Source organism: Cannabis sativa, chromosome X, assembly GCF_029168945.1.
Source record: "Cannabis sativa cultivar Pink pepper isolate KNU-18-1 chromosome X, ASM2916894v1, whole genome shotgun sequence".
NCBI classification, from domain to species: Eukaryota; Viridiplantae; Streptophyta; class Magnoliopsida; order Rosales; family Cannabaceae; genus Cannabis; species Cannabis sativa.
Genome location: NC_083610.1, coordinates 76,889,272 through 76,912,402, shown reverse-complemented (window position 1 = coordinate 76,912,402; position 23,131 = coordinate 76,889,272).

The following is a 23,131-nucleotide window of genomic DNA, read 5'->3' as shown; positions in this document are numbered from 1 at the left end:
ATATTCTCTTAAAATTAACCACACTGTAATTTAATTTTCACTTTTCATTTGAAATATACGTAGGCTTCCTTTTTTTGTCAACTTTCTTTTTATTATTGGTATTGTTAAGTGAGCAACACAACTGAAAATTCAATTCATTGAGCCGACCTCAAATATTGCTTTTCAATAAATTGAGGGAGATGTGACTTTCCATGTTAGAACAAATAAATTTAGAGCATTATTATTGGATATTAGTGGTGTTTAACATTTTTTATAGGTAGCAATTTAAGATTAATTAATGATATTTTCTAAAAGTTTTCTTTTAAGCTATATGAGACTAGTATTTAATTACATCAATAGGAGTATGATACCAAGAAAGATACTAAACACAACAGTATGCAAACAACTTTTTTTTTTTTTTTGAAAAAGAACTAGAGAACTTTCAATAAAGAAGCAGATACAGAGTTTAGATACAAAATAATCAGGCCAATATGGAAGGTAAAGAACCATTCCAGATATACTCATTGTCTAATCCTAAGCTTGCTTTAGCATGATAATGAGCTAACGTATTGCTATCCCGTAGTACATGAACTATAAACAAGTTAGGATTGAACAACAATAAGTTGTTAATACAATTAATAACATCACTAAGAACAGAATTATTACAATAAGAGCTATTAATCTTATTCACCACATTTTTGCAATCTGGAGCAATAATCGAAATCGGCAACTTGACTGCTTGAATCCAAGATATAGCTACTAGGATCGCTTTACCCTCTATCACTTCAGGAGGAATCACACCTGTACAAGGAGTTACAAATCATGCCTTTAGATGATCACCATCATCCCCAGCCATAACTCCATAACTGTGCCTCTTGAAAACAAAATTAATAGTTGCGTCAGTATGGACTATCCATCGCCCGAGAAGAAGCCGAGATACCTGGTTACTCATATTTTTCATGTGTGCTGACAATTTAAATTGTCCACAATGAGCATTAACATATTCATACAGATAATTGGCAGCATAATCAAAAAGTTGCGTGAGAGAAAATCCCATTTTATTATGAAATATATTATTACGTTGATTCTATATTGCCTAGATGAAGCAGAATAGTAGAGCCAAATTATATTTATCATAGAAGTCAAAAGCACTAGCAATAAACATATGCATGTCACTATCTTTATGTGTATTATAATAACTGAAAAACATGGAGTGTTTCTAGGCTTTTTTAGCATGACTACATTCAAGGATAGCATGTTTCACAGTGTCCGTTTTGACAAATGGGACAAATCAGAGAGGGAATGATATGACAAAAAGATAGAGAAGAGGCAACATGTATTGAATGGGAGAGAGCTCGCCAGATCAAGTGTTTAACCTTTGGGGGTGCACCAGAAGACCAGATTTTAGACCAGAAACACTTACAGGCATCATGTGAGGAAACAATGGGCATATCCCTAGATTTAAGAGCTAAATAGTAAGTAGTTTTGACATTGAAATTCCCTGTAGGGTCAGGACCCCAAATCAAATTATCCTTACAATTCTGTCCAGAAATTGGGACACAAAGGATTTCCTCAATGAGTGCGCTATCAAAATAGCTATGGAGCTTACCCAGATCCCAATCACCAGAAGGGGAAATGAAAAAATATAAGCTAGAATCAGGAGGGGAAGAAGAGGAATACGATTTGAATTGAAAGCCAGGAAGCCAATGATCCTCTAAAGTATTAATATCCATACCATTTCCCACTTTCCAAATTACTCCTCTAAGAGAAAGAGGGCCTATGACCAGAAACAGCCTCAAGGATGGAGAAATTAAGAAAATAACGAGCTTTAAGGGTAAGACTCAATAAAGAATCGAGGTTTTTAAGAACTCTCCAAGCTTTCTTAGCAAACATGGCCTAATTAAAATGAGTTAAAGATTGAAAGCCCAATCCTCCCACAAACTTAGATTGACAAACACTTTGCCAGTTTTTCCAATGGACTTTACAAGATTCATTGGAGGATCCCCACCAGAATTTAGAAATCAGGGATTCAATTTCTTTACAAATCTTGGTGGGAATATGAAAATAGGCCATAGCATATGAGGGAATAGCTTGAAGGACACCTTTAACAAGTGTTTCCTTACCCGCCCTTGAAAACTATTTATGATTCCAGGTTTGAATTATGGTGGCAATTTTATCTTTAAGAAAGGTGAAAGCAGGGTATGTCACACGAGAAAGACATTGAGGCAACCCAGATACTTAGTAATGAAATGCCTATTTTCAAGATGAAAGGTATGAAATAATAGATCTCTAACTTCAGTATGAGTATTCAGAGAGAACAAAATAGAAGACGTGGAAAAATTTATCATTTGTCCTGAGGCTTTTGAGTAAGTAGTAAGCGTATGATGCAAGGCCTCACAAGAATGTTGATTAGCTAAACAAAACAAAAGGCTATCATTGGCAAAGAGAAGGTGAGATATGGGTGGAGCAATTCTAGAGATAAAAATGCCCCAAAGAAGTCCCCTCCCCTAATAATTCCTAAGAATTGTAGAAAGGCCCTCAGAACAAAGAATGAAAAGATAGTGGGACAATGGATCACCTTGCCTAAGGCCATAAGTGGGCCGGATGGTTCCACTGACATGACCATTAACAGAGAAAGAGATAGAAGCAGTGGTCAGGCATTTAAAAATAAGGGAGACAAAGTGGACAGGAAAGTTATAATGGAACATAAGATGCCGTAGGAAATCCCATTCAACCCAAACCTTTAGCAATGTTGAGCTTAAGGGCAACCCACCCCTGCTTACCTACTTTCCTATTAGTGATAGCATGCACCGGCTCATTAGCTATAAGAATGTTATCATGAATGACATGACCCGAAACAAAAGCACTTTGACAATGGGAGATAATCTTTCCCAGAACCAGCTTAAGCCTATTGGCAAGAATTTTGAATATGACTTTGTAAAGAGTAGTGCAAAGGCTAATGGGCCTAACATCTTTTAACATATTGGCATGCTGCTTTTTAGGAATTAGAACAATAAGGATAGAATTAATATCAGTAAAATCTGCACCCCTATTAAGGCAATCAAGGATAGCATTGGTGAATTCATCACCTAAAACAGACCAATTTTTTTGATAGAGAAACACATTAAGACCATCTAAACCTACAACCTTCTCCCCTAAAAGCTGGAAAACAGCTTTTCTCACCTCATCGGCAGTGAAATCCTGAGCAAGAAACTCAATTTCTTGGTCCTCAAGCACAGGTCCCAAAGAAGCAAAAATTGAAGCAGCAGCTTCAATATCACTGCCTTGGGAGGAGAAAAGGTCAGAAAAATAGAAAGTTATCCAATCAGCAATACCATCTTGGGTGTTGACAACAGTTCCATCTTCAGTCTTAAGGTACTTAATATGATTGGACTTTTTTTGAGAAGTGGCATACTCATGAAAAAAAAAATTACATTCTTATCCCCCACATTAAGCCATCTAACTCTAGCCCTTTGTTTCCAATATATTTCCTCCTGATAAAGCATTGCATCTAACATAAATTGTAACTGAATGAGTCTATAGTTATCATCCTAAGTGAGAACATCTTTATTTTGGATACTATTAATGTCATGAATAAGATGTTGGATTCTAGCCTGAAAAAGGTGGTTACTGTTTTTATTCCAACCCTAAGAGAGGAAATGCAGCAATTTTGCTTAGCAAGGAAACTATGAAAATGGCTACCTGAAGAGGAATGGGTATTACACTCTTTCCAAGTAGTATCCACCAAGGTGTAAAAACAAGGGTCCTCAAGCCAATTATTTTCAAATCTAAACCTTTTATTAATAAAGTTGAGAGGATTAGGATTGGTATTGGTTAAAACAAGCTTTAAGGCACGATGATCTGAACCATAAAAACCTAAGTGATGGAGACTATTATCTGAATAGAGGTCACACCAGGATTCAGAAACCACAACCCAGTCTAACTGTTCTCTCACCGTTTTATTAGTCCAAATATATTTGTTAGCAACATAAGGGAGAGGGCATAGCAAAATTTGCAAAAAAGGTCATGGAAACCTGATCAAGGAGGCTACCCCATATTTTATCGTTATTGAAAAGATAATTATTAAAATCCCCAATAATCAACCACATGAATATATGTGGAAACAATGTTAATATATATATATATGGAAGAGGTTTCAATGGTTACATTTTAATTGTAACCATGATGGTTACATTTTTTTAAACCATTGGATTACTATTAAATGGTTGTGATTAATTTGGAAATTAAATAAAAATAAATAATAAATAACTTGTAACCTGAAAGTAACCTAATCATTTATTTCCTTATAAAACTTTAATTAAAATTAATTATATTTTAAAATTAAATTAATTATAATTATTAATTAATTTTTTGCAATTTATTACTATATAAGGATCTTTTAGCAATTTATTTTTTTATACTTAAATTATTTAAAATTTTATAGCAAAACTTTTTATAATTTAAAATTATACACATATAATTTCATAATTTAAATTTTATTATACTTGTAATCTTAATTTTAAATTATTACACTTAATTATTTAATTTTTTTATTTAAATATTTAAAAAGTAAAAAATGAAATAAGTTGAAGGATTTTTTAGAAAAAAAAATGGTTGCACTTGTTATCGATTGATTAGCTTGAAGCATCATACTTAGTTCATATAATTGTAACAAAATAATTAAATATAATTTAAAAATAATTAATTATTTGAAAATTTATTATAAGAAGAGAATTTTAATTTGTGTCAAAAGAAGTTTAATTTTTGTAAAATAAATAAATTTTATTGTAAATGTTATAATTAAATGGCTTAATTATTAAAATAATTCAAGTAAGGATTTAAATATAAATATTAATTGCTAAAAGAGGTCTTGTTGAATATTTAATTAATTATTTTAAGAAAATAGTTAATTATAATTAATTAATTCTAAAAAAAGAATGTCTACTATTTAATTAATTATTTTAAGAAAATAGTTAATTATAATTAATTATTTTAAGAAAATAGTTAATTATAATTAATTAATTCTAAAAAAGGAAAGTCTACCTATTAGTAACCTGCTATTACAGGTCAAAAAAAATGTAACCATATGGTTACAATAAAAATGTAACCATGGAATAGTCACCCATATATATATATATATATATATATGGAACCACATGAATTGTACTAAAAAAAATAAACGATTGAGATTGTCAACTTCCAACTATTGATATATGCAAATCTCACTAACATGTGTAGATTTGCAAAATAAAAGAGAAAAAAATTAGTAATTAGAATAATTAGTAATTTTACTTTAGAATTTTTGATGCTACTTGATTTTGCTACTTATGTTGAAATCTTTTCTTACTTTTATATTTAAATATTGACATGTTTTTGTAAATTAACAATTTTATTCTTAAATTTTGATAACTATCAAATCATACCACTCAAAATAAAATAAGAAAGATTCAACATTTTATTTTTAGTAAATGTTAAAAAATTAATTTAGATCTTAAAAAAATCATTTTAAATGATTAAGAAAATAAAAAAAATTAGTAAAACTAATTAAGTAATTTAAAAATTATTAATTTTTATATATAAAAAAAATCTATTTAGATCTAGAAAAAAGTAGTTTGAAATTCAATTTTTGCATAACTAATTGTTATGGGAACAAATTTATGTTTATTTTTTTTTTCCAAAAATTTAAACTTGTTTAAATAAACATAAAAAAAATTTAGTGTAATTTTTATTTTACTTTTTTAAAAAGTAACTTCATAATTTAATTTCTAATTTTTTATTTTATTTTTTATGATATGAGTTTGTAAATATAAATAAGCTTGATTTTTTCTTTACAAAATCATAGTTTATTTAAATTATTTATTGGGTTTTCAATAATTTTAGTTTAATATTTTAAAATATGTGTTTATAAATAAAATAATGTTTGAAAATATATATATATTTTTTGAAATAATTTAAGTTTCTTAAGTAAAATTAATATATTTTTTTATTAATTTAATACTCTTATCAAGTTTTTTGATGATTTTTTCTATATATATTTTTAATTTTTAGAAAAAGATAGGAAACCTAATAGAATGGATAATGCATGATTATGTAACTATTATATTTAAGGAAAATTTTTTAATAAGTCATATATTTTAGGGAGTAAAATCATATAGTATTAAAAGTTTAGTGGGCAAAAATACTATGAAGTATAGATCTTCCAAGATGTTGGTGTTTCATTTTGATATTTCTAAATGAATAAATATAAGTAGTGAGCTTGGAGATCACTATATATGATCTACTAAAATTTAATATCACAATTTATAATGTGAGTATATTTTATAATTAATAGTATATATAAAATAATTGGATAACTAAGAATAAATTAATTAGTAACTAAAATAATATTAACCATTTTTGAAATATTATGTGAGTGAAACTAAATATTGAGTTTGAATATAATAAAGGGTAAATAATATTTTGGACCCTGTATTTTGTAAAAGTTACTAATTTGACCATCTGTTTTGTAAAATTATAAATTGGATTCTTTATTTTCCAAAATGATAAAAATAGGATCCTGAACTTAATTTTCAACAATTTTATTTTTTGATATAACCAATTTTAAAACAATTTTTAACACGAACAGATACAGAAAATATAACTAGTTTTGTCATAACATCTCTAGATCGAATTATTATAAAGTATTATTTTGATAAAAAAAATTAGTTCAGGGTCCTATTTGTACAATTTTAGAAAATACAAGGTTCATTTTTTTATTTAACAAAATAGATGATCAAATTGGTAACTTTTAAAAAATATAGGGTCTAAAATAGTATTTATTCTATAATTAATTAGACTTAATGTAATCAAAAATTTTAATATTATGATAATATTCCTATATTTTAAATTTTTACTTTAACAAAAAGGGTTAGGCTAGCTACTAGTAGTCAAGACAAAGTAAATTAAATTTAAATATGATTTAATTTTTTTTTTAAAAAAAAGTTAAATATGATTGACCTAAGTAACATTAGTAATAATGAGTTATTAATTAGCAACTTCTTATATTGCTTATTAAATTATTTGGACTCTTAAAGCAATTTATTTTAGCATTTCACTTTTAAATAAGGATGGAAATTTGAAAATTGGAAAGAAAATCCATGGCGGCAGTCCATTTGAGAATAAAAATATTAATAATTAGGATTAAGCTGGTAACCTTTTTTTCTTTTCTCTTTCACAAAAAAGAGCATGGTGTCTATTATTATTTTGATTTATATTTATAACAGAATGCTTTATCTTGAAATCGCGTGACCCAAATTAGACCTTGTTGTTGGTGAATCTAATCAGTGGTTATTTAGTTTGAGAAAATAAAAATGAAAATGAATTAATATATAGATGTTTAATTAGATTTTAGAACAGAGACGGCAATTAATTAAGGAACTGTTTGGCCTGGACCACAATTTACAACAGTATTATTGATAACCAGCTGTAACCTTTTCCTATCCTAATTAATTTGGTTTCTTTTATTTCTTTCCATCGTTATACATTTTATTTATTTTGGTTCTTCTAATCTAAACAATAATATCCCTATCTTTTTCTTTTTGGTCTTTGGAACATTTTTTTGTCGTCTTTCTAACAAATATTATAATAAAAATAAAATCAACGAACTTTTTTTTTAGTCGTAGAATGTTTTTAATAGATCGTTCAAGAACAATTCGTGGGAAATATGGGATAGAAAGATATATATATATATAGATATGATTTTATTCACAGTATTCCGTGATGTACGACAGCCGTTAGATGAGTGATTAATTTGATTTGAGAGTTGAAATTGATGTAGAAATAATTAAGACTAAAAAATAGTAACGTAGTCTGACACTCGTACCTTCAGACCCATCTAATATACTACGGAATACATTCCGTAAAAATATATCACCGAACAAAATCGTGTCCCATATATATATATATACAGAAGAAAAAGAATATTATGTATATATGTGTGTCTTCAAATCAACCTACAATAATGATAATACATATTCTCATTGTGTATTTATTTATAATTATTATTAGTCGGTGCCGGCTTGTAATAACCCTCTCAACATAGAAACAAAGAAATCCCAACCCACAATTCTCTAAAGGCTTCTCATCTATCATAATTAAATTATCTTCTTTAAATTTTTTAAATCATTAAAATAAATTTCGAATTAAGATTATTTAATTTAAGAATTATTATTTAATTTTACTAATAAAAATTCAAGAATATAATTTATATAATTAAACAAATTTTAAATCAAACAATTTTAATAATATAGAAGAAATTTTTTAACGATGAGAAAAGTTAAGAAAAAGCTTAATTATAATCAAACTTAAGACAAATCATTAATAATTAGTTAGCACGTAAAAACAGTTAATTAAGGTCTAATTAAGAATTTTGATATTATTAATATATAATAGACTCAAACTAAACTCCTATCTCGTCTACTTTCAGTGTATTTATATATATAGTTTAGGTATACTCTCCTTTAAAATTAAATACAAATTATAAATTGATGAATATTAGATTAATTATGTGAATATTGTTAGATTTTTTTTTATGAATGATATGAATATATATGATTGAAAACATATATGTACTATGAAAAAAATGATGCTATTGATTTATTGAACTTTAATTTCACACAATTTTTGAATCTACAAAAGAAAACCAACTAGTTTCTGTAGGTAATCAGGCTTCTAAGATCTTTCTTTACCTTTTTTAAATGAAGTTTTTTACAAAATGAATGAGGAGTTTGGGAACCGACAATACTCTATATTTATAGATAATATACTTTATCATTATTTGTGTTATATTAATTGTGTAAATATTTTGACAATTAATTTTAAAAAATCAAATTGGAAAATAAAATTATAATCTAACTATATTTATAACTAGCATGTTACTAATACTTAGTATGTATATATATATATATATATATGGGTGACTATTCAATGGTTACATTTTTATTGTAACCGTATGGTTACATTTTTTTTTTAACCTGTAATAGCAGGTTACTAATAGGTAGACTTTCCTTTTTTAGATTTAATTAATTATAATTAACTATTTTCTTAAAATAATTAATTAAATAGTAGACATTCCTTTTTTAGAATTATTTAATTATAATTAACTATTTTCTTAAAATAATTAATTAAATATTTAACAAGACCTCTTTTAGCAATTAATATTTATATTTAAATCCTTACTTGAATTATTTTAATAATTAAGTCATTTAATTATAATATTTACAATAAAATTTATTTTTTTTTACAAAAATTAAACTTCTTTTGACACAAATGAAAATTCTCTTCTTATAATAAATTTTCAAATAATTAATTATTTTTAAATGATATTTAATTATTTTGTTACAATTATATGAATTAAGTATGAGGCCTCAAGCTAATCAATCGATAACAAGTGCAGCCTTTTTTTTCTAAAAAATCCTTCAACTTATTTCATTTTTTACTTTTTAAATATTTAAATAAAAAAATTAAATAATTAAGTGTAATAATTTTAAAATTAAGATTACAAGTATAATAAAATTTAAATTATGAAATTATATGTGTATAATTTTAAATTATAAAAAGTTTTGCTATAAAATTTTAAATAATTTAAGTATAAAAATATAAATTGCTAAAAGATCTTTATATAGTAATAAATTGCAAAAAATTAATTAATAATTATAATTAATTTAATTTTAAAATATAATTAATCTTAATTAAAGTTTTATAAGGAAATAAATGATTAGGTCACTTTCAGGTTACAAGTTATTTATTATTTATTTTTATTTAATTTCCAAATTAATCACAACCATTTAATAATAATCCAATGGCTTAAAAAATGTAATGAGCGATTCTGAATAAAAATGTAACTATCAAACCTCTTCCATATATATATATATATATATATGTATATATATATAGGTTAATAGGTGGGGTGGTACTACTCACTCATATGTTTGTACCGTACAAATTAATTGTAATTAGAAAGGAGGAATATAGTTGAAAAGGTTAGGAAATGGCCAAGTAAATGCTAACATATACTTTTATTATTATTGGAAAGGAACGTAAACAAGGCAAGATCAAGCAATGTTGCTTATATGATCATTATTTATTATTAGTATAGCTATAGTCTATAGAGAGGGACCAACCTTAAATCTATCCAATAAATTGTGAGACATACAGTACTATTTGCCGACAAATTAATTGAAAGAATTTGTACATTATTCTTTTAACAGGGTCATTATAGTAACAGGGAAGACAAAGTAGACTTAAAGTTGGGGCACTAAGACTGAGTAGCCGATTTATACATATATATGAATCATACACCTTGGGACCTAACTATAACTAAAAGCCAAGAATGTAGTCAGACTTTACAACTTTGACAAAATTATATTTATATACTGATTTTAATTAAAATATATAAAAAAAATAAGGAACATAATGATGCCATAATATTTTAGCTATAGTTTACTAAAAAAGAAAAAAAAAATTGTTAAAATATATTATCAATGTCGAATATCATCTTTAGTATCATATCGTTAGTGATGTAATTAAGTATCAAATCTTATATAATTTTAAAAAATAAAATATAAAAAAAATATTGCTAACTAATCATAAAGTATCACCTACAAAATATATTATGCACTACTAATATCTATTAGTAATATTATTTACAAAAGTATATTTATAGTGCCATTTTAATTTGACAAAAGTTGTAGTGGTGACTCAGTTTGTTTATTTTTTTTTTTTAAAAAAAAAAAAAAAATAGTTGTGCTATAACTATATTTACTAAATTGCAAAAAATTAATTTTTAAAAAAATTTATAAAGAAACTACACTTAAAAACTTGAAAACTAAAGCTGATAAAACTTAAATTTTAAAAAGGGTTGTTATGGTTATGGACTTTGATTAAAAAATTCTAAAAAAAAATTATTTGTACTAAAATATATTTACTTATTTAAAAATAAAAGTATTTAAAATAAATTATATTATAATAAGTCAATAACATTTAAATCTTTGATTTTTTTATTTTATTTAAAAAAATATTTATATTTATTGGATATATAATTTCTTATGTTATCAAACCACATAAATTAGATAAATTAGATGTTTTCTATTTTTTTTATAACAGATTAGGGTTTCTTTTATACTTATATTTTTTTTTCTTAAATGTGACAAAAAATAATTTGAAAATACAAATGCATAAAAATTTATATTTTGGAAGAAAAACTAATAAATAATGATACAAAAATAAAAATTCTATAATTTTTATATATTTGTAATTGTAATAAATTAATTTATAATATAATTATCATTATAAATAGAATCTTAACAATTCACAACAAATATATAATTTATTAAATATTTAGTGCAATTTCTCTTTACAGTTCATGTTGCATCTACTTTTTTCTCACAGTACAATTACAACTAATTTTTTATAATATAACTGTCCCAAACTAGTCCTAGCAAGTCTAAAACTCAAATTCCCTAGAAAGAAAGATAAAGAAGATTAAGAAGAAGAAGAAAGTAAGATAAAACTAAATAACATCATCGACTTTGGTAAGGTAAAAGAAAAGTCAATTGAGATTGAGTTTGAGTATTGACATATATAACTATGTACAAATTGACATGATGACATGTAAAATTTTGTTTAATTATTGTTAGGATATTAATTTAAGTCCCATATAAGAAGAGTAGGCAAAAGTTATCTTATATATGCTCTACTAATTCTCTTAGTATGTAGATTTTTAGGAAAGTGCTCAAAAATATTATATTAATGTGAGAATTAAAGTGAGGTAGCGGCCCAATATAGTAGAAAAACAGGACCCAACAAGTGATATTTATAGGGAAACTTACAAAAATACTATAATTGGGATTAACTTTTACAAAAATACTGTCACACGAAAATCTTTTCAAAAATACTGTGTTTTTATAAAACACCAGTAAAACATAAAGCAGAACAACTCAAAACAACAGTAGAACACCAGTAAAACACCAGTAGAATACCAGTGAAAACTTAACACAGTATACTGCAGTACGAAACTTATAAAAAAATACAGTAAAAAAGTAAAAAATACCGCCTGGCAGTATTTTTGTAAAAAAATGGCGAAAGTTAGTATACCATGAAAATTTCTCTATTTATATGGTGTCTTGTATTGAAAGTCTACCTGATATTGCGGTAATCAGGAAGCGTGTCCCGTTGATGATTATGACGCGGTACAAGATGGAGATTGGTGTTTAGGGCCTGTGTTGAAAATCTTCCTGAAATAGTTTATGGTTAGAACATGATTTTTCGTTAGTGATAGCGACAGCACAATGTGGTTTCGCTGGAGGGGAGGTCACGAGTATGTAGTCCTTGGTTTGAGGAGAGGAGTGTTGGGGTATCAATCTGTCCTACATCAAAATAATAGGCACGAGTTTCCTTTAATACATGTTCCAACAACTCCATTAGTATGAGGCATTTTGGAAAAGTACCAAAAATAAAACTGTGAGAACTTAAGCCCAAAGCAAACAATATCATACTAATGTGGCCTGTGTAGAAAATCTTCCTGACAAAGTTGATGGTCAAAGATTTTTCTTTTGTGATAGCTCTTAAATTAAATATATTTCAATTGAAAATGATGATATTTATTGAATAACATTCAAAAAAAAAAATCAAAAAATATACTTAATCAAAAATAAAAACTAAGTATACTTTTTGTGAACTTTTCAGCACGTAAGTATACGTATCGTTCACAAGTAATAGACTCACAAGAGTGAGGTCGATCCCAGAAGGACTATAATTAATTACCAAACAATTAAATTTCTTATTTTATTTGGTGACATTAAAAATAAGAAAAGATATTTTATATCTGCTAAAAAAATAAAGAAAACAAATAATTAAGGTAAAATTAATGATGATTAAAGCATAAGGTGATTAATTTTGATTGAATATACTTTATTTGGTTTAATATAATTTTATTCTCAAATTTTGATTTTCATGTGATATTGGATTTACTAAAGAAACTTATATTCGAACTAGGACTTATAAATCTCAATCTACATGCTAACTTTCTACTCTCGTGATAAATTTAACAAATAGGTGGCATTAAGCATAAAAATCTTAAATGCTACACAAACCTTATAGGTACTCTCATGCTATATCAAAATTTGTGTCTATTTCACTATAGCATAATCAATACTTACTTCCCAGATTTAGCATTGAAACCATAAAATATTTAATTGGTGATCAAGCAATTAAAAGTAACTAAATACGAATGAAATAGATACACATAGAAAATTGGGGAAGAACTAAATCATATTAAAACCAAAATAAAGTGTCAAACAATCTCCATTAATAACCTAATAAAAAGTATAGCTACTCATAATCATTGTAAATAACTCACAACAATTAATTAAGAACATAAGAAAGAAGTAGAAGAAAAGAACTCGCTGAAAAATATTGATAAAAGTCTCAATAGCTACTTTCTACTTCAATTTTCGTCTCTAATGATTGTTGGTTTAAAACGTGTCAAGAGGGTTCACTATATAGCCTCTCAGTAGGGTTAAAACCCTAATTTTCGTCATTTAAAACAGGTGGGTCGCGACACTACCTTGTGTTGGAAGTTATTTTACCAGAATCTAGATATACTAACAAGTATGATTATATTCTATTAATCTAACACCCTAAATATGAATTTTCTAAAATAATAAATTAAACACATATAAAGTTGTAGAAAACCTTAATTGGTGGTAGTGGAATAATATGACTCTTTCCGTTTAAATCTCTAACCCCTATTCCTTTCTGTCGCTGAGTAATAACAAGAGGTGAACCTGAATCTCCTTCAAGTGTTGGAATTCTTTACAATCTTCCACACTATGATTGGGTACTGACTTGATATGAGTGGGCAAGGTACTATTATCACTATAGGGACGAAATTTAGAGAGAGAAGAAGAGAACTTGAAAATTAGAGAGGAGTCTCTCTTTTCTATTTTCTAACAGATCATAGACTTATGAACAGTTATCAGGTTATGATTCTGTCATGTTATATTTATAGGCTTTTATCTAGGGTTATGTCTAAATTATATGGTGTAAAAAAAGATAAAAAATGGCTTAAAATTCACTTAAGTGGCCGGCCACTTAGTGGACTCCATTAAATTTCAATTTTGCCATTTATTTAATGATTCATCTTTTTCTTTCACAAATAAAATATTTTAATTTTAAACATTTAAATATCAAATCTATTTATTTAATAATTACAATTAATTATCAAATAAAATTTTCATTTAACTTATTTATTAATTAGACCTTACAAAGTCTCTTAATTAACAAATAAACCCTAAAACCTTTTTTCTTCTCAATTAAGCCCTTCTTTAGTGAAAATTCATAAATAAGACATAGTCTAATTTAGAATTCTAATTAGTTAATTAAAAATAATTAACTGAGTCCACAAGCCAATATTATCTCAACGAGTGTGGGAACCATGGGCCTATATAATCAAGCTTCCAATAAATAGATTTTCCCTAACTTATTCATTTCTCCTGAGTCCACTATAGATTTAGAATTGCACTCTTAATTATATAAAACACCCTACATATTCTAAGATATAGATACACTATTAATTATCTATTGTTATAATCCAAATAATCAAATATCCTCCATAAATAATTTACATCGAGCACGGATAAATTTACCGTTCTATGCCTCAATGTATTATTTTATCCTTAAAATACTTAGCTTCCTATAAATGATATTTCAGTAAACTAAAATTATTACCAAAATAAGAGCTCTTTCATTTATCTCTATTAAGCCAAGCTCAAATAAAATTATCATTTCACTTCTATGTCAATATAGAAGTTATAGATTCTGTATCTATGATTAGTGCTCCCACTCAATTTTACTACCATGTTCCCAAGATATAAGTATTTGGTCGATCTAATTGGTCAGCTTTAAAGAACAACTCAAGGAACATAAATAACACAGTTGAGATCGAACCTAACTATCTCAGGATTAAGATCTATTGATCTAAAATCAACTAAGTGATATTGACTTAGAAAGATATAACGGTAAGTTTATGATATCTTATCCAAGTTTAATATCGGTCCAGTCTAATGTATACTCCATACATCCGATACTAGCATACGTTACTAATATCCTATAAAGGACATAACACTTATCCAAGGTGTCAGTAAACTTTATCATTGATTATCACATCAGTGTAAATCTAGTGCACTGATGAATCATGGGACATAAACTTTGAAGCATATAATCACACTTACCTTCCACTCTAATAATATCATTGTAATTGTGAATAACTATATGTTCTGGATTTATCATTTTGTACATTAAACTATAATCATGAAAATAACATGTTAACTTAAATGACTTCTAATCTTCTATTGATAGCAAATAAGATTATATTGAAATAGATTTTATTTAGGGCATAAAATCCCAACAAATTCTCACTTGCACTAACATAAAACTAGAAGTGTATTTCAATAAATCCATTGTCTTGATATCCGTATCAAGTATAGTGTGTTTCACTATACCCAAATAACGAAAACTGTAAGGCTGTGATAAGCAATAGCTTTCTCCATCATTACTTCATTTGTGTTCATAGAATATTATGCAATATTATTTTCCTTATATGTATTACTCCTCTAAAGATACTAAAATTCTTTACTGTTTGATAAGTGCATCTGGATTTATGGAAGACACATCTCTAATTCTATCTAAAATGGAATAGAGATAAAACAATCAAGAACTTTCTTCAATTTGAATAACTTTCTAGTGTCTTTCAAAAGAAACTCAGTTGTTTAGCTTCACTGGTGGAACTAAATTATTATAGATGGGTTTTTACACCCTTCAAGAATAATTCCTTCACCCTTAGAGTAACCATCATCTCTGATATTAAGTTCTAAGTGAATGTAGATATAAAGATTCTATATATACACCCCTATCATCTAACATATAGGTCACTTTCAGAGACTCTTTGTTGATTGTCTCCAAATATTCTTTATTTGATTACATCTTTGATGGCTCCCACTCAACAGTAGGAGTCTGGTTTAATGCATACACAAGTGTGCATTTAACCTCTTACTATTGATACTTAGGGATATCTTGTTGTGACATTTTATCTTAATCTAAAAATATAAATTTCTTCTTGACTAAGCCATCAACATAGCATTCTAGTATTAACAATAATGTAAAATATTTGCTTTAGATTAAGTAATCAATAGAGATACCATAAAATATTTCATAAGGACCAGGAAATGTGCTTAAATCTTTTGAATAGACATTGGAAATTTTCCTATCTTATGCTCATTATTCTGATAAATTATTGCTATCTATATGAATGGTTAGAGTAACTTTTCTTTTACTTTATTTTTAAAGTTCATTTCTTGCACATATCATAGTAGGTTATCACTAGTGTCATCCAAATAATAACGAATTGGAATTTTAAAATCCTCCCACTAAGATAAGGTGCAGTGATTTTATGTCCATGGACTTTTAATGGTATCAATTTATTAAGGGATCTCAATCCATGGCAGATTATCTAAAGATGAAAAGGATGTGGGCTGACTCCTTAGCTCTTGCAGGTGAACCTTACCCTGAGAGACATCTTATTTCTAACATTTTATCTGGTTTAGATGCAGAGTATTTATCCATTGTTGTCCTGATTGAGTCTCAGGCCAATACCACTTGGAAGCAACTGCAAAGTATGTTGTTAAGCTTCAATAGTCGACTTGAGAGGCTTAATGTTCTCTCATCAAGTAGCAAGTTGGTAGGAAATGCCTCTGCAAATTTTGCCCAGAAACTTGGATCGAGTGGTCATCCAATACGGGAGGACAGAGGAGGTTCAACACAGGTCGAAATCATGGTCGAGGACAACAAAACACTGGTTACACAAGAGGAGGTAGGTATAGAGGAAGAGGTCAAGGGGGTAGAAGCACTGGTCCCAAACCAACTTGCCAGGTGTGCGGCAAGTATGGACACTGGTCCCATGACGAAAGCTACATGGGAAACCAGCCAAATACTGCAGGAAACCAAGACAAGCATTTATCTGCTCTTGTAGCAACACCTGAGATGCTCAATGACGACTCATGGTATGCTGACAGTGGTGCAAGTAAACACCTAACAGCTGATGCTAACAAGCTGCAAACCAAGACCGAATATGAGGGTAAGGAGTTAATCACAATTGGTGATGGCAGCCAACTACCTATTTCACACATTGGTACAGGTTATATTCCAACAAACACTTCAAACTCCCTACTGTTGAATAATATGTTGCATGTACCTAGCATATCCAAAAATCTTATTAGTGTTTCAAAACTGACAGCTGACAATAATGTCTCAATTGAATTTTTCTCTGATTTTTGTTGTGTTAAGGATCAAAGCATCGGGAAAGTGGTTCTGCAAGGGACTCTTAAAGATGAATTGTATCAACTCAACTCATCACCAAAGCCACACAAGTTCACTGCCCTTTTTCTGCTGTTGCTGTTAACAAGCCACCCGTTACTCATGTTAATCATCATTCCCTAAAAGACATTTGGCATAGGCGTCTAGGACATCCATCTGTTAATGTTTTAAATCAAGTCCTTAGAATGTCAAATGTAAAATTTCCTTTGAATGAAACTCAACACTTTTGTGGTGCTTGTCAATATGGTAAATCGCATGCACTACCTTTTCAGAATTCTTTGTCTAAAGCTACTAGTTTACTTGACTTAGTGCACACTGATTTATGGGGGCCTGCCCCATAACATCACACACTAATTTCATATACTATATACACTTCCTCGATGACCATAGCAGGTATACATGGCTATACCTTCTTAAAAATAAATCAGCTGCATTGCAAGCATTTATTTAGTTCAAAGCTATGGTAGAAACTCAATTTGGGAGGAAAATAAAAACACTGAGAAGTGATTCACGTGGGGAATATCAGGCTTTTTCAAGTATAGTAGCACAAAATGGCATATTGTTTGACCATTCCTGCCCAAATACTTTAGCTCAAAATGGTCGAGCCGAACGAAAACATCACCACATTGTTGAAACAGGACTTACACTCCTTACACATGCAGCAATGCCTCAAAAATATTGGTCTCATGCATTTCAGACTGCTGTCTATTTAATTAATAGACTTCCAACCTCTGTTCTTAATCACAAAACTCCTATGAGGTTTTGTACTCAAACAACATGATTATAAGTTGTTGAGGGTATTCAGTTCAGCTTGTTTTCCCTGCCTTCGAACTTAACAAACTCATAAATTTCAGTATCACTCCACTAAGTGTGTAAACTTAGGGTATAGTGATGTTCATAAAGGTTACAAGTGTCTCAGCTCGCATGGTCATATATATCTCAAGACATGTCATTTTTAATGAAAAAGAGTTTCCTTGTCAACACGGTTTTTTTAATAATTATCAGCCAGAAAAAGAAGTGACACTCTCTATCCCTCACTCGTGGATTGATTTACCATTCAATACAATGTCATCTCAGTCCCATGCAGCATAACCTTCCCAGGATTCTTTCTCACAAGATCAGGTAACACCCTCTTTTGATCATGGTTGACCTATCTTTGCTGTACCATTTCATACTTTAGATTTGTTTTCCCAAGAATCACCTAGTTCAGCTACTGCTAGCCCTGTCACTACTACACATCAGCCACCTGATCATGCAACTTCACCCATTCAACATCCACCTCCTCGAGATATATCACCCGTGACACAACCTGCTCCTCTCATCTCTTAACACCCTATGATTACCTGTGGCAAAGCAGGCATTTTCAAGCCACGGGTCCTTGTGTCACAGGCTGCTTCATCTCCTCCTACACCTGGTGTACCTCTTACTGTTCAAGAGGCACTCCACCATGAGGGGTGGAATTCTGCTATGAACACTGAAATGGCAGCGTTACGACGCAAGAGAACATGGGTGCTTGTGCATCCTTCACCTCACTTAAATGTTTTTGGAAATAAGTGGGTTTACACGGAAAAATTTGATGCAAATGGGGTACTTCAGAGGCTTAAGGCACGGTTGGTGGCTAAAGGATTTCATCAAAGGCCTGGGGTAGATTTTGGTGAGACTTTCAGTCCCGTCATCAAATAATCCACAGTTCGTGTTGTCTTGACTATTGTAGTTGCACACAATTGGGACATAAGGCAATTAGACATTAATAACGCCTTCTTAAATGGTACATTGGATGAAGATGTATATATGGTACAACCTCAAGGATTTGAAGACCCAAACAAGCCACATTATGTCTGCAAATTGCAGAAATCTATCTACGGCTTGAAACAAGCCCCTAGGGTCTGGTATGAGCAACTGAAAAACACACTATTGTAGTGGCAATTCGTGAACTCGAAGGCTCCCTCTTCATTCTTTATGCTGAAACATTCTGAGTATGTCATTATGGTCTTGATTTATGTCGATGATATTATCGTGACATGGAGCAAATCAAGGGAGTTAGAAAGCTTCATATCACGGCTAAACAAGACCTTTTCACTAAAGGATCTAGGGGGCTACATTACTTCCTAGGCATTGAGGTTTTTCGAGATGATACGGGGTTGTATTTGTCACAGGAAAAATATGTATCTGAACTTCTACAAAGAGTGAATATCGTCAACCTAAAGCCAAGTCCAACACCTATGACAGCAGGCAAACCTATGTCCATTCATGATGGTGAACCAATGGTCGATCCCTCTCACTACAGAAGTGTCATAGGTGCACTACAATATTTAAGCCACACCAGACCCGACATTTCCTTTGTGGTCAACAAGCTTAGTCAGTTTCTCAAGTGTCCTACCAGTGTTCATTGGAATGTCACAAAATGTGTACTACGATATCTTAAAGGAACCCTGCAACATGGAATCCATATAACACCTAGCGACAGACTCACACTCACGGGTTTTTCTGATGCTGATTGGGCTTGTTGCCCTGACGACCGAAGATCTATTGCTTGTTACTATGTTTTTCTTGGAGACTCTCTGATATCATGGTCTTCCAAGAAGCAAACAGTTGTTGCATGTTCGAGTACCGAATCGGAGTATAGAGCATTAGCTCAATTGGCTGCAGAACTTACATGGCTTCAAGAATTACTCAAGGAAATGGAATTCAAGCTTCCAGCAGCCCCTATAATATGGTGTGATAATATGAGTGCTAACGCTCTTGCTGCCAATCCCGTTTACCATGCTAGAACCAAGCTCATCGAACTTGATGTGCACTTTATCAGAGACAAAGTACTTCAGAAGCAATTGGAGATTAGATACATACCATCACATGATCAGATTGCAGACTGTTTGACAAAAGGGCTTTCACACTCCAGATTCCAGTTTCTTGTTGATAAGCTCGGAATGACTTCATCACCCTCTCGCTTGAGGGGTGGTGTTACAGAGTAAAAATATGCAAGGTACTTTTGTCATTTTTGCAATGAGGTGTACTCCCAGGTTGTTGGAACTTTTCCAATCCAGAAGCAATCATTACAGTTGTCCTTTATTTTCGTTAGAATAGAATCTTTCGATTTATTCTCTATGTAATGATTGTAACAATTTACTCCACGTGTAAGGTTGAGATTGTATCATCCTCATCTTTGTAATCTCTCTAATTTCTATAAATGGAATTGCCCTGTATCAGTCTCATTCGAGCTGATCATTTTACTGCTGCATTCTCTTTGAAATTTAACTTTTCTCTTATCCCACATGAGAAGGTGGCTTTTCATTAAGCTGTTTGACATACACTCACGCTCCCAAAACATAGATTCATTGTTTGCCAATCGTTGAACGGTAATTTACTTACTCGTGATTTACTTGGCTGCATGTTGGCTTGCAATCGGATTCTCTTAATTGTCCAGTTTGTACATGAGTCTCATGCTGATTTATTATTTGAATTAATGCACCTTCTCCAAAATGATCATTCAGGAGGTTCTTGGTTGGCTTGGTCATTTCGATTGGCCTATGGTGTTTTCGATTTGGAAGGATTGGTGTACCGAAGGACTCATGGATTGGGTTTTCAACGTAGTACGAAGGACTCATGGGTTGGGTTTTCAACGTAGTACGCAGTGGCTGCTACTATTTACTTCATCAGTCTATTTGTGGTTCGCTAAGGTTATTAGTGATCAAATTAAATTTTCTCTCAAAGCCTAGAATTAAGAGTTGTAATATGAAATCATTTTAGCAAGAAAGATCTCAAAGTAATTGCTAGAATCGAAAACATGTAAGGTGTTGGGATAGCTGCTTTGGCAGTGTGTTTTGGTTGGTGATTGTTTGAATAAAAAGTTTTCTTTCTTTAAAAATATATAAATATATTTTCTTTTAAGATTAGTCTAAATATTTAGAGATTGATATAAGATTTGTCTTTGCCTTACAATCTCGTTTGTCTTTTTTGGTTTACAAAAGCACAAACAAAATATAAAACCGAATAAATTAATGTACTAACAAAATTCACTAAATTCGCTTTATTGATTGATACAACTAAAATTGAGGATTTAGGCTACTGAAATTTGATGCGACATATATGCACAACTACCACATATATTTCTAATCATATATAGAAATAGATAAACATAATAATTTTTTTTAAAAAAAAAAAAAATAGAGAGAGACGTGTTATTTTATATATTCATCATTAATTTATTTTAAAGCAATAAAAAAAGTTATTGATTTTACTTGGAAAAAAAGTCCTTTGATCATACTATATATGTGTTCACAATTACTATAAAAAAAAAAAAAACTGCTAAAATATCGAATATTTTAGTCGAAATTTCATTTATAAAAGGAATTTTATTTATAATTTATTTATTTTTATACTTTTGTTTCACAAAATATCACATATATATATATATGAGTGGTTCTACAATTATTACAAAAAAAACTATTATGGCTATAACTTTTAGTCACAATATAATTTATTTTACTAAATGTAATTTTTAGTCACAACGAAATGTTACTTGTGACTAAAACAGAATATTTAGATACAAGTTGTCAGTAATTTAGTTTTAGTCACAACAAGTATTGTGACTAATACCTTTAGTAACGAACATTTTAGTCATAACATAGAAATGATAATTTATAATTATTCACATTTTTTTTCACGTTTAGTCACAAGTTTTGTTGTGACTAAAAGTAAGATTTTTAGAGTGAATACGCTCCATAAAAAGTGCATCAATACATCCCTTACTGTTTCATCATCCAAAAAAAAATTAATCTAATTCTTTTATGATTGTGTACATTATTATTATTTAAAATATCATGCAAAATTTTGAAAAATTTAGAATAGTTTATAATATAAAAAATAACGTTTAACTTTCAACAATCTATTTTACATGTATATAAAATAAAAGAATTACACGGTGTAACTAATTGTTTGAATCTGTTTTCGATGTGTTTATATTTTTAAATAGATGTCATAAATTACTGCAACGTACATAGTCATAAACTGACTAAACATGTTTTTTCAAATAACGAAACAAATAAAGCGAGCTCGGTAGAATTTTCTTAAACTTTTTCACATGTGGTACTTATTTATGATTTTAGTTAAGATAAATTTTGGGCGAGATTTTTATAATAATATGTACGCTGAATTTATAAAGATATAATATAATTTTTTGAAAGGAGGCGATTTCAACGATTATATCAAATATGTAACTATCATGGTTACATTTATTTTTAACCAAAGTATCATTGTTGAATGGTTATGATTAATTTAGAAAATAAAAGAAAAATAAATAATAAATAACTTGTAACTTAAGACTTTATTTCCTTATAAAAACTTAATTATTAATTGATTTTCTGTAATTTGTTAATAAGTAATTAAAGATCTTTTAACAATTATTTTTTTAAACTTAAATAATTAAAATAATTGCAACAAAACTCCTTATAATTTAAAGTTATTACACATATAACCTTAATTAATAAAAAATAGTATGAATGACCTCTAATTAGAGTTAATTTTACTCTCAATCTTATTTTTAACACTTTTAAGTGCCAAATTAGTGTGTAAGTCCAAAATTGGTTCAAGTTAAAAAAAATGAAAAATTAAGTAAAAAATATAATAAAAATTAAAAAATTAATGATTGTTAATTATTTTCGCTATTCGTTGAAATCATCTATATCAATCTAAAGATTGTAAAAAGGAATTATCAACGTAGATTACTAATTAATTGAAATTGTTA